The sequence below is a fragment of the Lampris incognitus genome, chromosome 2 (assembly GCF_029633865.1).
Source record: "Lampris incognitus isolate fLamInc1 chromosome 2, fLamInc1.hap2, whole genome shotgun sequence".
Lineage (NCBI taxonomy): Eukaryota > Metazoa > Chordata > Actinopteri > Lampriformes > Lampridae > Lampris > Lampris incognitus.
In genome coordinates, this window is record NC_079212.1 from 23,968,925 (window position 1) to 23,980,058 (window position 11,134).

Consider the following 11,134-nt stretch of genomic DNA (forward strand, 5'->3'; position numbering starts at 1 on the left):
AAAACAATGTGCAGGCACATGTTAAAAATGAAATTAGGGCTGTGGCTTCACCAAACAGTGCAAGACAGACACAGACAAACACAGCAAACACAATATAAGATACACACACATGAAGACCAAAAGCTAAAAATAAGTTAAAAGAGAGCTGGAGTACTATATATATATACATATATAGATATACCATATCTATATATGACCTGGATGAATGAGAACATTCACAGACACACTTCGTTTAAGTGTTTCGGTAATCCTTCTGCGCTGTTGTTGCCGTCTCTTCGCCATTTCTCAGAGTATTTTACAATGGGTGAAACAGCGCCCCCCCTAAATGTTAACATGCGTTGAACGTCAGTCAATGTGTGTGGTGAAAGTGTGTATTGCACTCCTACTGTAGACGTAGTCACGTCAAATCCGCGGGGAAGCCAGGCCGGAGTTGGTTTCCCTTGATGAAAAAAAATTAAAAAAAAGAATTAACCAATCAGATGAGGCTACCGTGATACCGCCGCCACACTGCGACTAGTTAGGACTATGCCAAGGTAAATCAGACGCCCTCTGGCCTCATACCAATCAAATCATAGCACGTCTTTACGCATGCTCAAAAATCCAGGTAAGAAAATCACAGAAGGCTGAATCTGAAGAGGTCACTCGGATGAGTGATGACGCGTATCTGCCAATAGTGTTCTGTCCAGATGAACTGATTTAACCTCCTTTGACAAATCATAGCACGTTATCAACGTCACTGAAATGATTCAGTATTCATTATCGGATCTGTACTGTGCAACTGAGCAATATTGTATAACCTATACTTTGTACAGCAAGAAGGAAGATAACTCGCGCGTGCAAATCTTGCATCTGTATGATGCAATTTCGTGTAAAATGATACCGGGAGCTTTAATAGTTCATCGGGTTTCATTACGTTGGCTGTTAAAGCCGCGATTTACTCATGCCAATTACCCCGCCCCCCTCCAAAAAAAAGGACATAGATTAGAGGTCTTGTCTCACTTGGCTTCCCCATGCCATGCCACTGCTCTTTAACCTTTGTTTGCAGAAATAGCTGTCTCTAGATGTGAGGAAAGGGAAAGATGGGGAGGATGGTAGACAAAATGACATACAAACAGGCAGACAGAAAGGCAGGCAGGCAGGCAGACAGACAGGCAGACAGAAACACACAAATACATAGTGTTGGGTTTGCCTCCCTTTTTTATGACCCGAGGTGTGCCCATTCCTTTCTTGCTCTGGGTCATGTTTGCTCAGACACAGCTTTGCGATGCGGCATTTGGATGCAAGTCAGGGAGTCGAGGTGTCGGGTTTCAGCCCAAATTGCTAGCTTGCAAATAAAATACACATACATACAGTATAAGATGCATATAGCGTAGGCCCGGAACGAGGACAATAGGCACGGTGATGTCGTTTTGCTGTTGCTCTGTGTTACTATGATTACTGTTTTATCCCACTTTTAGACAGTTAAATTTTCATGAGTCATCTGTGACAGTAAATCATAATCTGAATTCAAGCACAGCCATGCAGTCCTGAGGGTTTGCCCTTGATGCACTTGGACTTGGCAAGCAAAGGCTCTTCTAGAAATCAAATTTTCCAGATATGTCTGGCTTTTGGCTGACTGGTTCTGAACTCAACCACTCAAGGTCCCATGCAAGGCATACAGTCTGGGGGGAGGTGAAATACAGGTACTGAAATGTATGGTCATAAATTGCAGTACAGAAAATTCAAAAGCAGTTGATTATGAGTTTTGTTTGGGCTTCCAGCTGTTAACTTGTATTGCACACACAAATGTTGCAAAAGCTTAAAATCCTGTGTACTTAACTATAAAGCCACAAAAAGAAAAAAAATCAATGAAAGCCATGCGTTAAGAATGCTAAACGTATTATGTACATTCCAAAAGCAAACTAATCCATCAGATGGCACTGTCTGCAAGTTAAAACAATCCGAAAAGCTCAGACAAATATTGTGGGAGGAGATGAAATATTCAATGCTTTGCTACAGACACGTTGGCTGCAATATCAGTCAATACTCATTTTATAATCCCAGTAATAATAAAAGTTATTCGTTCCTCTCCAGGCGACGGTTTGATGGGGATGAAGGGGAAATTCCCTTACAGATTTTATGGGAAAGGCTGAGCAAAAGTGACATTTCATCTACACTCATCTCCCCTGTTAGAGTTGGACAATTGTCAGGTTTTTCAGCCAAATCCACTGACCCATTTGTGCTGGATTGTTAAACACCAGGCACTTTTAAAGTCCTTCAATTTTGATATATTATGCTAAAATTCAATGATAGTTGGTCTACTTCATACTCCATGCTGTAAAAGGAAGGGAGTTTTGCATTAGTTTGTGTTACAGCAGCCCATAATATCTCTGTCAAAAAGACACTGGCTGTTGTGTACTGTATTTAATCAGCCAAAGCTGAAAGTGATGGCAGACAATTGAAAACCATGGCCAAGGGAGCTCAAATAAGATTTGTACAAGGCTTACTTAATTTATCCTCTCAGGGACTGTAAATAAGGGAGGCCATTGAGTATTCAGAGGCTTGTGTGTGTTCAGCACTCATCTTTCAGACACCACAAGGTCACACGGTGCTTTTACATGCAAGGACACGGCAGCCCAATGTCTCAAACCAGACTGATGATGTCATGCTGCAGGAGTGTATGGGGATGGTCTCTGAGATTTTCAGGACTGGTCTGTGGTTCAACTTCTCCCTGGTCTGACCCATTTCAGAGTTCTCAAGAGGATATCTTTCCCATTCAGACATACTGGATGGTTAAGCCATGCTCCAACAGAGACACCACTTCAAAATCATCACTGTTATTGCCTTGAGTTATTCTTTATGATTAGGATCACTTGGCTCTTTAACGTAAGAAAATATTAAGATTTTTTTTAAGTGGATTTTGCATCTGCCAGTCAATTCTGGCCATGAATTGAAATGTTTCTAATAACTATGTAAGATAGGTCTTGATGCATGCTCAATAATTCAGGTAAGGAAATCATCCAGAAACAATTTAGGAGTCGACAGACTTGGTCAGTTGTAAGGGTGGTCCTCTTGCTAAGAGTGGGGTCGTCCTGTTATTTCAGACAGACCACCTCCACTGCTTCATCAACAGGAACACATGTTAAGCGAGACTTAACATCATAAGAGAGACTTAACATCATCAGAGACCATTGTTTCATCCTCCTCCACAATGATGTCCCTCACCTTATCCACAAAATCCATAGTGTTCTGAATGTGATGTTCATTACTGCCTACCAACAGGTTAAGAATAGATGCCAGAAACTTAGAGATGTTATAGGTCACTGAGTTAATCATACAAACAGTAGGCTGTATTGGCACATCCTGTTTATGTAAAGAGCAATATAGTGTATGCTGTTAAGTGCCAGGAGGATTGCCATGATTTGTACATTGGGGAAACCAAACAGACGTTGGCCAGGAGGATGGGACAACACAGACGAGCTAATGCGTTAGGCCAGGACTCCGCTGTCTAAACCCATCATCCTTGATAGGGAGGAACGCCGGTTTGAATAGGGAATCAAAAAGGCCATCCATGTGAAGAGGGAATGACTATCCCTGAACCGAGGGGGGGCCTAAGAGTACATCTGTCTCCATCTTACAATGCTGTGATTGCAAACATTCCCCAATCCTCCGTGACTAATACACATGGCCGTTGTAACTTGGTCATGGCAATTTGCATACGAAACCCATCGTTTGTTTCAGTCATTATGCAACTGTATTGTTTATAAGGGTGGGGATACCTGCAGTCAGTTGAGAATGAAGAGGTCACTTAGTTGAGTGACGAAACATCTCTCTCAATATGTATTTATGCACTCTGAATAACCCAGTTAAGAAAAGCAAAGAAGGTTGAATCAGTTCATCTGGACACAACATTTATTGACAGATACGTTTCCTCACGTAGCTGTCAATAAATGTTGCATCCAGATGAACTGATTCACCTTTCTGTGATATGTAAGAAAGGCCTTGAAACGATGTCTGTTTTGAGGCTTTTTTTGATTGTGTGTGTTTGGGAAGAAGAATCTAAAAAATGTCAGCATGAAGACAAGTCATCAGCTCTTGTATAATTAAATCAAATGTCTAAGTAAGAGCCTTGTCATGATATATGCATGCTGTAGTGACAATTGTAGATTGGTCCACAGATATACTCATCATAGTGAACCTGGATTTGGCTGAAATATTTTTGTCTAGCGATGATTATTTTCCAGAGAGCACTTTTCATTCTTTAGGCTGTCAACTTTGCACAGAATGGCCCCATTGCCACCAGTTAATTATATTACTGGAAAGGGACATCACTGAATAAATTTGCTTCCGGGCCACCAACACCAAGCTTGGGCTATGCTTTCACGAGAAGCTGTCCTATACCGAATTCTTGGACCCTTTGATTTATGTAAAATGACATTGTGTGACAGCAAGATTTAGTAGATAATCCATTAATTTCTCGATTGGGAAGGATGACCAGATCTTGCACCTCTCCAGCCTTTCCTGTCGTTTAGACCTTAATGAAAACAGGAGCTGCCCACCAATTTGCTGTAAGGTAAGGGTGTTTCAGTTTTAACAAAGTGTGTATTGTGAGGGGCTACACATTATTCATTAATTATAGGTTTCAAGCGCATCATACCTCTACGTGCACACCTTTAGATCTGACAGATCTATCTTATATTGCTGCCCGACATTTCTCTCTTGTGACGTGCTACCATAGAATTATTAACTATGTGACAGAACTCACATGGACGTGGCCATTGCTAAATTTGAATGCTGTGGCTTACAAGGCTTCGTTGTGAGTGGGGATGGCTTTGCTCGTACTCATCCATCAAAATAACACTGAAAAATTCCACTGATGCAACTCCAAAGATAACAGTTTGATTATATCAGACCAGTGCATCTTGAAGTCTACTACATGATTTTTTTGTGTGCAGCTATATCTAAATACTACCGCCAAAGAAGAACCAAAGTCTCTTGACAACTCGTAGGTATATTTGTAAGTCATATGCAAATAAAGTTCCTACGTTTCACTTCACAACCTTCATCCAAAGAGGTTGGCCATCTGAGCAAGACTATTTTGGGCGCTAAATATCAGAGGTTGCTCAGTGTTAGTTGTGGACATTGAAAGGCCTCTGTACACTAGTGGAAAAGCAAATCGGTCAAGGAGAGGGGCCAACGACAAGATGGGACCAAGGGTTTGAAGTGAAGCTTTAGCACCGCTGACCCTCTATATTCCATAGGTCTACACGTCCCCTTTGATGGCACCCCGTTTGCATTCTCCACACCTAGTCACCAAGTTTGACAACACCCTGAACCAAACCCTTTTATGGTGCAGGCCTTTGAAGTAGTTATAAAATTATAGCCAACAGTCAATCAGGCTAAATGCATAAATGCTTCCATAGTATGTTGTGTGCATCCTGATCACCTAGGGCCTTTCATATTATACAGCAGGAAAAAAACAAAGCAACAGTAGAGCAGTGGTTTGTTGCATACGTACACCTTGCAGCAGTTCATGAAGCTATCTTCATATGATAAGTCCTTTTTTTATCTGTGTAAAACCTTTATGATCTGCTTTAGAAACACTCTGGGACGAGTCTGTGAAATGTTTGCCCTACCAGCAACATGTCAAAATGAAAAGCACCAGATGAGAGTGGAGAATATCACCAGTTGATTGGTATTCGGTCCAGCCCTTAAAAGGTTTTTCATGTGAGATTCATTTTACATACTGAAGCACAGCAGCAATGGCAAGAAGTTGAGGTGAGAAGATCAGAGAATGAATTTGGCCAATTCCTCTGAAATCTATTGATGTCCATTTGGCAATAGTTGTTCACTCCTTGGTGTATCAGAATTAAGGCAGTTTTTTTATGTGGGGTAAAATAAGCAGTTTCTGTACACTCCCTTGCTGCATGTGACAGTTTGCTTCTGTTAAACAAAGCACCCCATTTTCTCACATATTAGACACATTTTCTCACTACATCTTGTACAGATTTTACACCACACACACACAATTGTTCAGCATTAGGCATCACAGTGGTCCAGTGGTTAGCACTGTTGCCTCACAGCAATAAGGTCCTGGTTTTGAAGCTCGAGGTTGTCCAACCTTAGGGGGAGGTGGGTCATCCTAGGTCGTCCTCGAGTGGCGTTTGCATGTTCTCCCCGTGTCTGCAGCGGGTTTTCTCTGGGTGGTCTGGTTTCCTCTCATCAAAAAAAACATGCATGTTAGGGTTAATACTCCTGTCTGTGCCCCTGACTGAGGCATGGCCAGAAGAACTGGAGTTGGTCCGCAGGTGCTGCCCACTGCTCCTAGCGACACAGCTACGATGGGTTAAATGCAGAGTGGAATTTTCTTACGGGGATTAATATTACCAGGCTCACAATGACGAAGGACCCACAAAGCAGACTGACACAGGTAGTAAAAGTTCCAAGAAAACGCTGAAACACTCACACAGGTGTAAAGACAAACTGGCAGCATGGCTTAAATACAACACATGGGGGTTTCCATAAAATGTCAAGCGAACTGTTGAAAATTCACAAAAAGAAAATGCGAATTAGGCGCATTCCCATTAACTGGTTTGTAGCGAATAGCTTGTTTGCGGATGATGTCATGAATGGATGCACTTTCCAGACGGAGAGCAAGGAGTGTTTTGAGGCAAGTTTAGCAACGACCACCAACAACACCACAAAAAATGTCGATGGTTTGCGCTGTTCCAACTGAGCCAATCGCGAGAAAAACAAGGGCTACTTTCGAATCATCAAAAGCTCACAGAAAAAGGCAGCAGGCATGGATCAAAACTTAAGATTGAAGTCAGGTGGAGTGGAGTCCGACAATGTTCGCGTATGCAGTGATTCACTTTGGGAACGGTAAATTAAGGCTAAAGTCATTTTGCTAACTTTGATGAGCTCTGGTTTCTGATCTCTGGTTTCTGATCTCCTCCTCTACTGCCTGGACCTGAGACTGTGTTAGCTCTTCCTGTCTGAAATCCTTGCATGCTTTCTGCAACTCTGTTGGAGGTAGCTCCAGTGTTTCTGGTGTCCTATACGCATGTAGTGGTTTAGGTAGCTTACACACAGACTTTGGGACACATTCTTTGTAGTATGGCACCCTGGACATCAGTGCAGCACTTCTTGGGGAGTTTGTGTATAAAGCCTCGAAAAACTGTGTATACATCTCTGAGCCTCGCTTCAATCTTGGACATTGGACTGTGGGACGCTGAAGTGCATGTTTCTCACCTGTCCTCCCTGCAATGGCATCATCCAGTATTTGCTTTTTAGACTTTGAAGATGAAAAGTCTATCATTGTAATTGGAGCGGCAGGAATTTGAAAGTGCAAGAGACAAAGAACAGCAGAGCTTTAAATGTAGGCCTATACACAGCTCATACTGAAACAAAAGTAAATTACATATGCATTTGGATACCTTTTTGACACGCAGTGGGATTACCCACTTGCACTTTTCTGTAGTGCAGGATGCAGTCTCTCCGAGTTTGACACCAGCTTCTGTGGCAAACAGAACTGCTCCAACATGGGAGCAGGACTCTGACAATCTGTATTACTTGAAAAGGGGGGACAAATTAAATACATTTACAGAGATATTGTTTTTTTTCACCTTAGTTAATCTGACAATGTTGACAAGCACAGCCAGCCAGCAACTGAACTAAAGCATTGTGTTAAACAAAGCTGCCTTGAGTTGGTATTAATTTCATCAAATGCATTATAAGGGAGAAGAATTTTGGTTTTATGACTTACCCAGTCATACAGTTGCAATGTGCCGTGACAACTTCTCCGTTTTTGTTGGCCACAACCCACGTCTTTAACGGCGTTTCACCCGACCTCTGGGAATGGCTGACCTAACGTTCGTAAGTAGAAAAATAGTAACGTTAGCTACAGTTAGCTAGCTAGCTAGTAGCCTGACGCCAGTGGTGCGTTTACATATTGGAGTTGAAAGAGGTATAAAAAGTAAAGTAATTCTCAAGGGTAATTGTTCACCCGGGCAAAAACAAGACAGCAGTCATTCAGTGCCACTTTGGTTCCGAGGTCGTGGACCCAGCTGCACAACGAGTAATTGTAGGCCTCCAGACTCTTATATGCCTTCATCCGACTAGCTGTGTAATAGGAGGTCTGGAGAACGTGGTAATTCGTTATATCGATCGCCTCCACACCGGGTAAATCGGTCAGATCGTTGGAAAAGTCGGTTTTCTTTAGCCGATATGGATCATATCCAACATGTGTTTTGATTTTTTCCCTGATATCTAATGCGTGCAGGTCCATTCAAACCTTTGCAATAATCGCTTTCGTCCGCCATAGCTTCAGCTCGTTTAGAGCCTCGGCTTCCTGCCCTCCATCTGAATTACGGCGCGTCGCAGCAGTGACGTATATGCAAACAAGCTTGCTTGCTTGCTGGTTGTCCATAGTGCCCGATGATGACCATCTTCTTCTATTTGTGGGTCCTTTGAGGACTCAGATAGCAGAAGATACCTGCGCAGAGATGGTTTTTAAAGTGGCATGGGGGGTGCGCTTCTCCCAACGCCACATGACTTGATTGTAGAGGAGATGGTTCCGATGGCAAGGGGGATCCCTAGACGACCGGCACCTCCACACAACTGCAGGGGGCTGCCGGAAACCGCCTCGAAGCGTACCGCCACAGCTTGCTTTTCTGTTGTGGTAAGCTCCCTTAGCCTTAGGTCTTCCCAGACTCACCCACAAGGCAGCGGGGCAGTGGTTGATAGGTGCCAGGGCGTGTCCACCAGGGTGGGCCTGCACACCATATCTCTGGGGCCCACTGCTGCTCCGAGATCTCCTGCCAAGTTAGCCTGGGGCCGCAAGACCCCAGTTACCACGTGTGGTCACGGGGAGGCCTGGCAGGAGTCTTGGTGAAGGAGAGGCTATGTCCTGGCAAGGGAAGGCTTACACGCTAGGATGCTTCCCTATTCGCCACAAAGGCTAGCCAGCGGCAGCAAGCTAAGGGCAGGAAGGACACAAGCGGGTTGGAAGAACACATACCTTCCCTCCAACTACACACTGCTGCACTAGACGCATCACAACAACACCCTGTGTGTACACACACACAGACACACACACACACACACACACACACACACACACACAAGCTATTAACTAGGGTACGCACAGCGTAGTTTCGTCAGAAGATGGCGGTATACGTTACGCATGGCTCTATCAGAGGAAACCTTAGTCGTGGGAAAAATAGAGGTCTTCAGGAGTTAGTTTCGATAGGGAAAGTTGTTATTCTTCTTTCGTGTCAGCTAGTATTGGCCATGCATCATGCCATCCAGAGACGAAGACAAAGAAATGCGCTGATTTTAATGCACGCAGCAAGGGCGACAGGACAACGACGGGCGCCATACACATGGGAGGCACAGCGCACACAACAATTCTGGGAGGTCATCGTGGGCACACATTTCACAGCTAGCTTGGCTCCAACATTTCAGAATGTCAAAGCCCACTTTTGAACTGTTGTGCAATATGATCGGTCCATTCGTTGAGGCCTTGCCAAGCCCTCGGCGACCTCCGGTTCCAACGGGGGTGGGGGGGCAGCTGGTCACTTGAGGTAAGTAGTGGCTACGTCAGAATTCGGCAAAGGCGTTTCCATTTACAATTTTGCGCGTTAACTCCGTTTCGAATCAGGCTAAAACCACCTCGAGCGAGCGTACCAACTTTGATGCGAATTAGAGCAATTCGCTCCAAGTTAAGTCGAATTTTGGAGTTTCCATATACTTTTTTTTAATGCGATACGTACTAAATGCGCATTAAAACAAGTCGGTGGACTTTTGTTACTGGACTGCCTCTCAGAAGGTAGTGCCACCATCCTCACTGGTTGATCGCTTCTCCAAATTAGTTCACTTTATTCGCCTGCCTAAGCTTCCGCCCGCCAAGGAAACGCTTCATGACCCGCTCCAGATCCTAGGTCATGTTTTGTTTTTCCATGTTTCCCGTTTTTATTTTGGTATCGTTTGTCTCTTCCTGTCAAGTTTCCCTTCTGTGTGGTTACTGGTCCTGCCCCAACACCTTTTATGTCTGACCAGGGGTGGTGTGGCACAGGTAGAGGGACGCTTGGAGGACTTGTTCCTGCAACAGGCAGCCACATACTCCTCTACCTCCTTGTGCCTGCCACCTGAAGCGTTGACATGACGAAGAGGGTGCGTTTAACCCCAGGATGACAGCAGAGGAGAGTGATAAGAGCCCAGTGAATGACCTGCGAACGGAGCACAGAAGGCACAAACAACTGATTTGGGGGAACCCCCCAGGCACAGTGCAGTCTTTTAAGGCCTCTTTAACCCTGATTTCTATCTCCCAAGAAGCAGGTAGCAGGAAGGATAGGAGAATTGGCCTTGGGTTCAGACCCAGGAGAAAATAGTCTGGAAAGAGCATCTGGCTTAATATTTTTAGACCCAGGGCAATATGACAGGGAGAAATTAAACCCATTAAAGACTAGAGTCCACCGTAGCTTGTGGGGCGTTGAGTCTCATGGCAGACTTCAGGTACTCGAGGTTCTTGAGATCAATCCTGACAAGAAACGGTTGCTTCGCCCCCTCTAGCCAGTGTCTCCACTCTTCCAATGCCATCTTGATGGCTAGTAGCTCCCCGTCTCCCACATCATAATTTCTTCCTGCTGGGGAAAGTTTAGACAGAAAGGCACAAAGATGTAGTCTTTTGTCTTTAACAGACCTCAAGAGATGGCTCCGACTCCCAGATCTGAGGCGACAATCTCAACCGCGAACTAGAGACCCCGATCAGGAAGGGCGAGAACAGGGGCGGTGGTGAACGTCATCTCAGGCTGTGGATTCCAGGCAAATGGAGACTTGGCAGAAGTTAGGGGATGCAATGGAATAGCAACAGTACTGAAGTTTCTGTAAAATCCAAAAACCTCTGTACCTCCTTTCTTGAGTGGGCCACTCCTGAACCGCATGAACCTTTTCTGAGTCAATTTTCACCTCCCCCTCAGACAGTTACCGCCCCCCCCAAAAGACAGTATAAACATGAAATTCACACTTCTCAGCTTTAACGTAAAGCTGATTGTCCAGCAGGCGCTGGAGCACCTGTCGCACATGGGTGGCTTCATCAGGGGAGAAGATGAGGATATCGTCCAGATACACAAAAAAAAGTTTAACACGTCTCTAA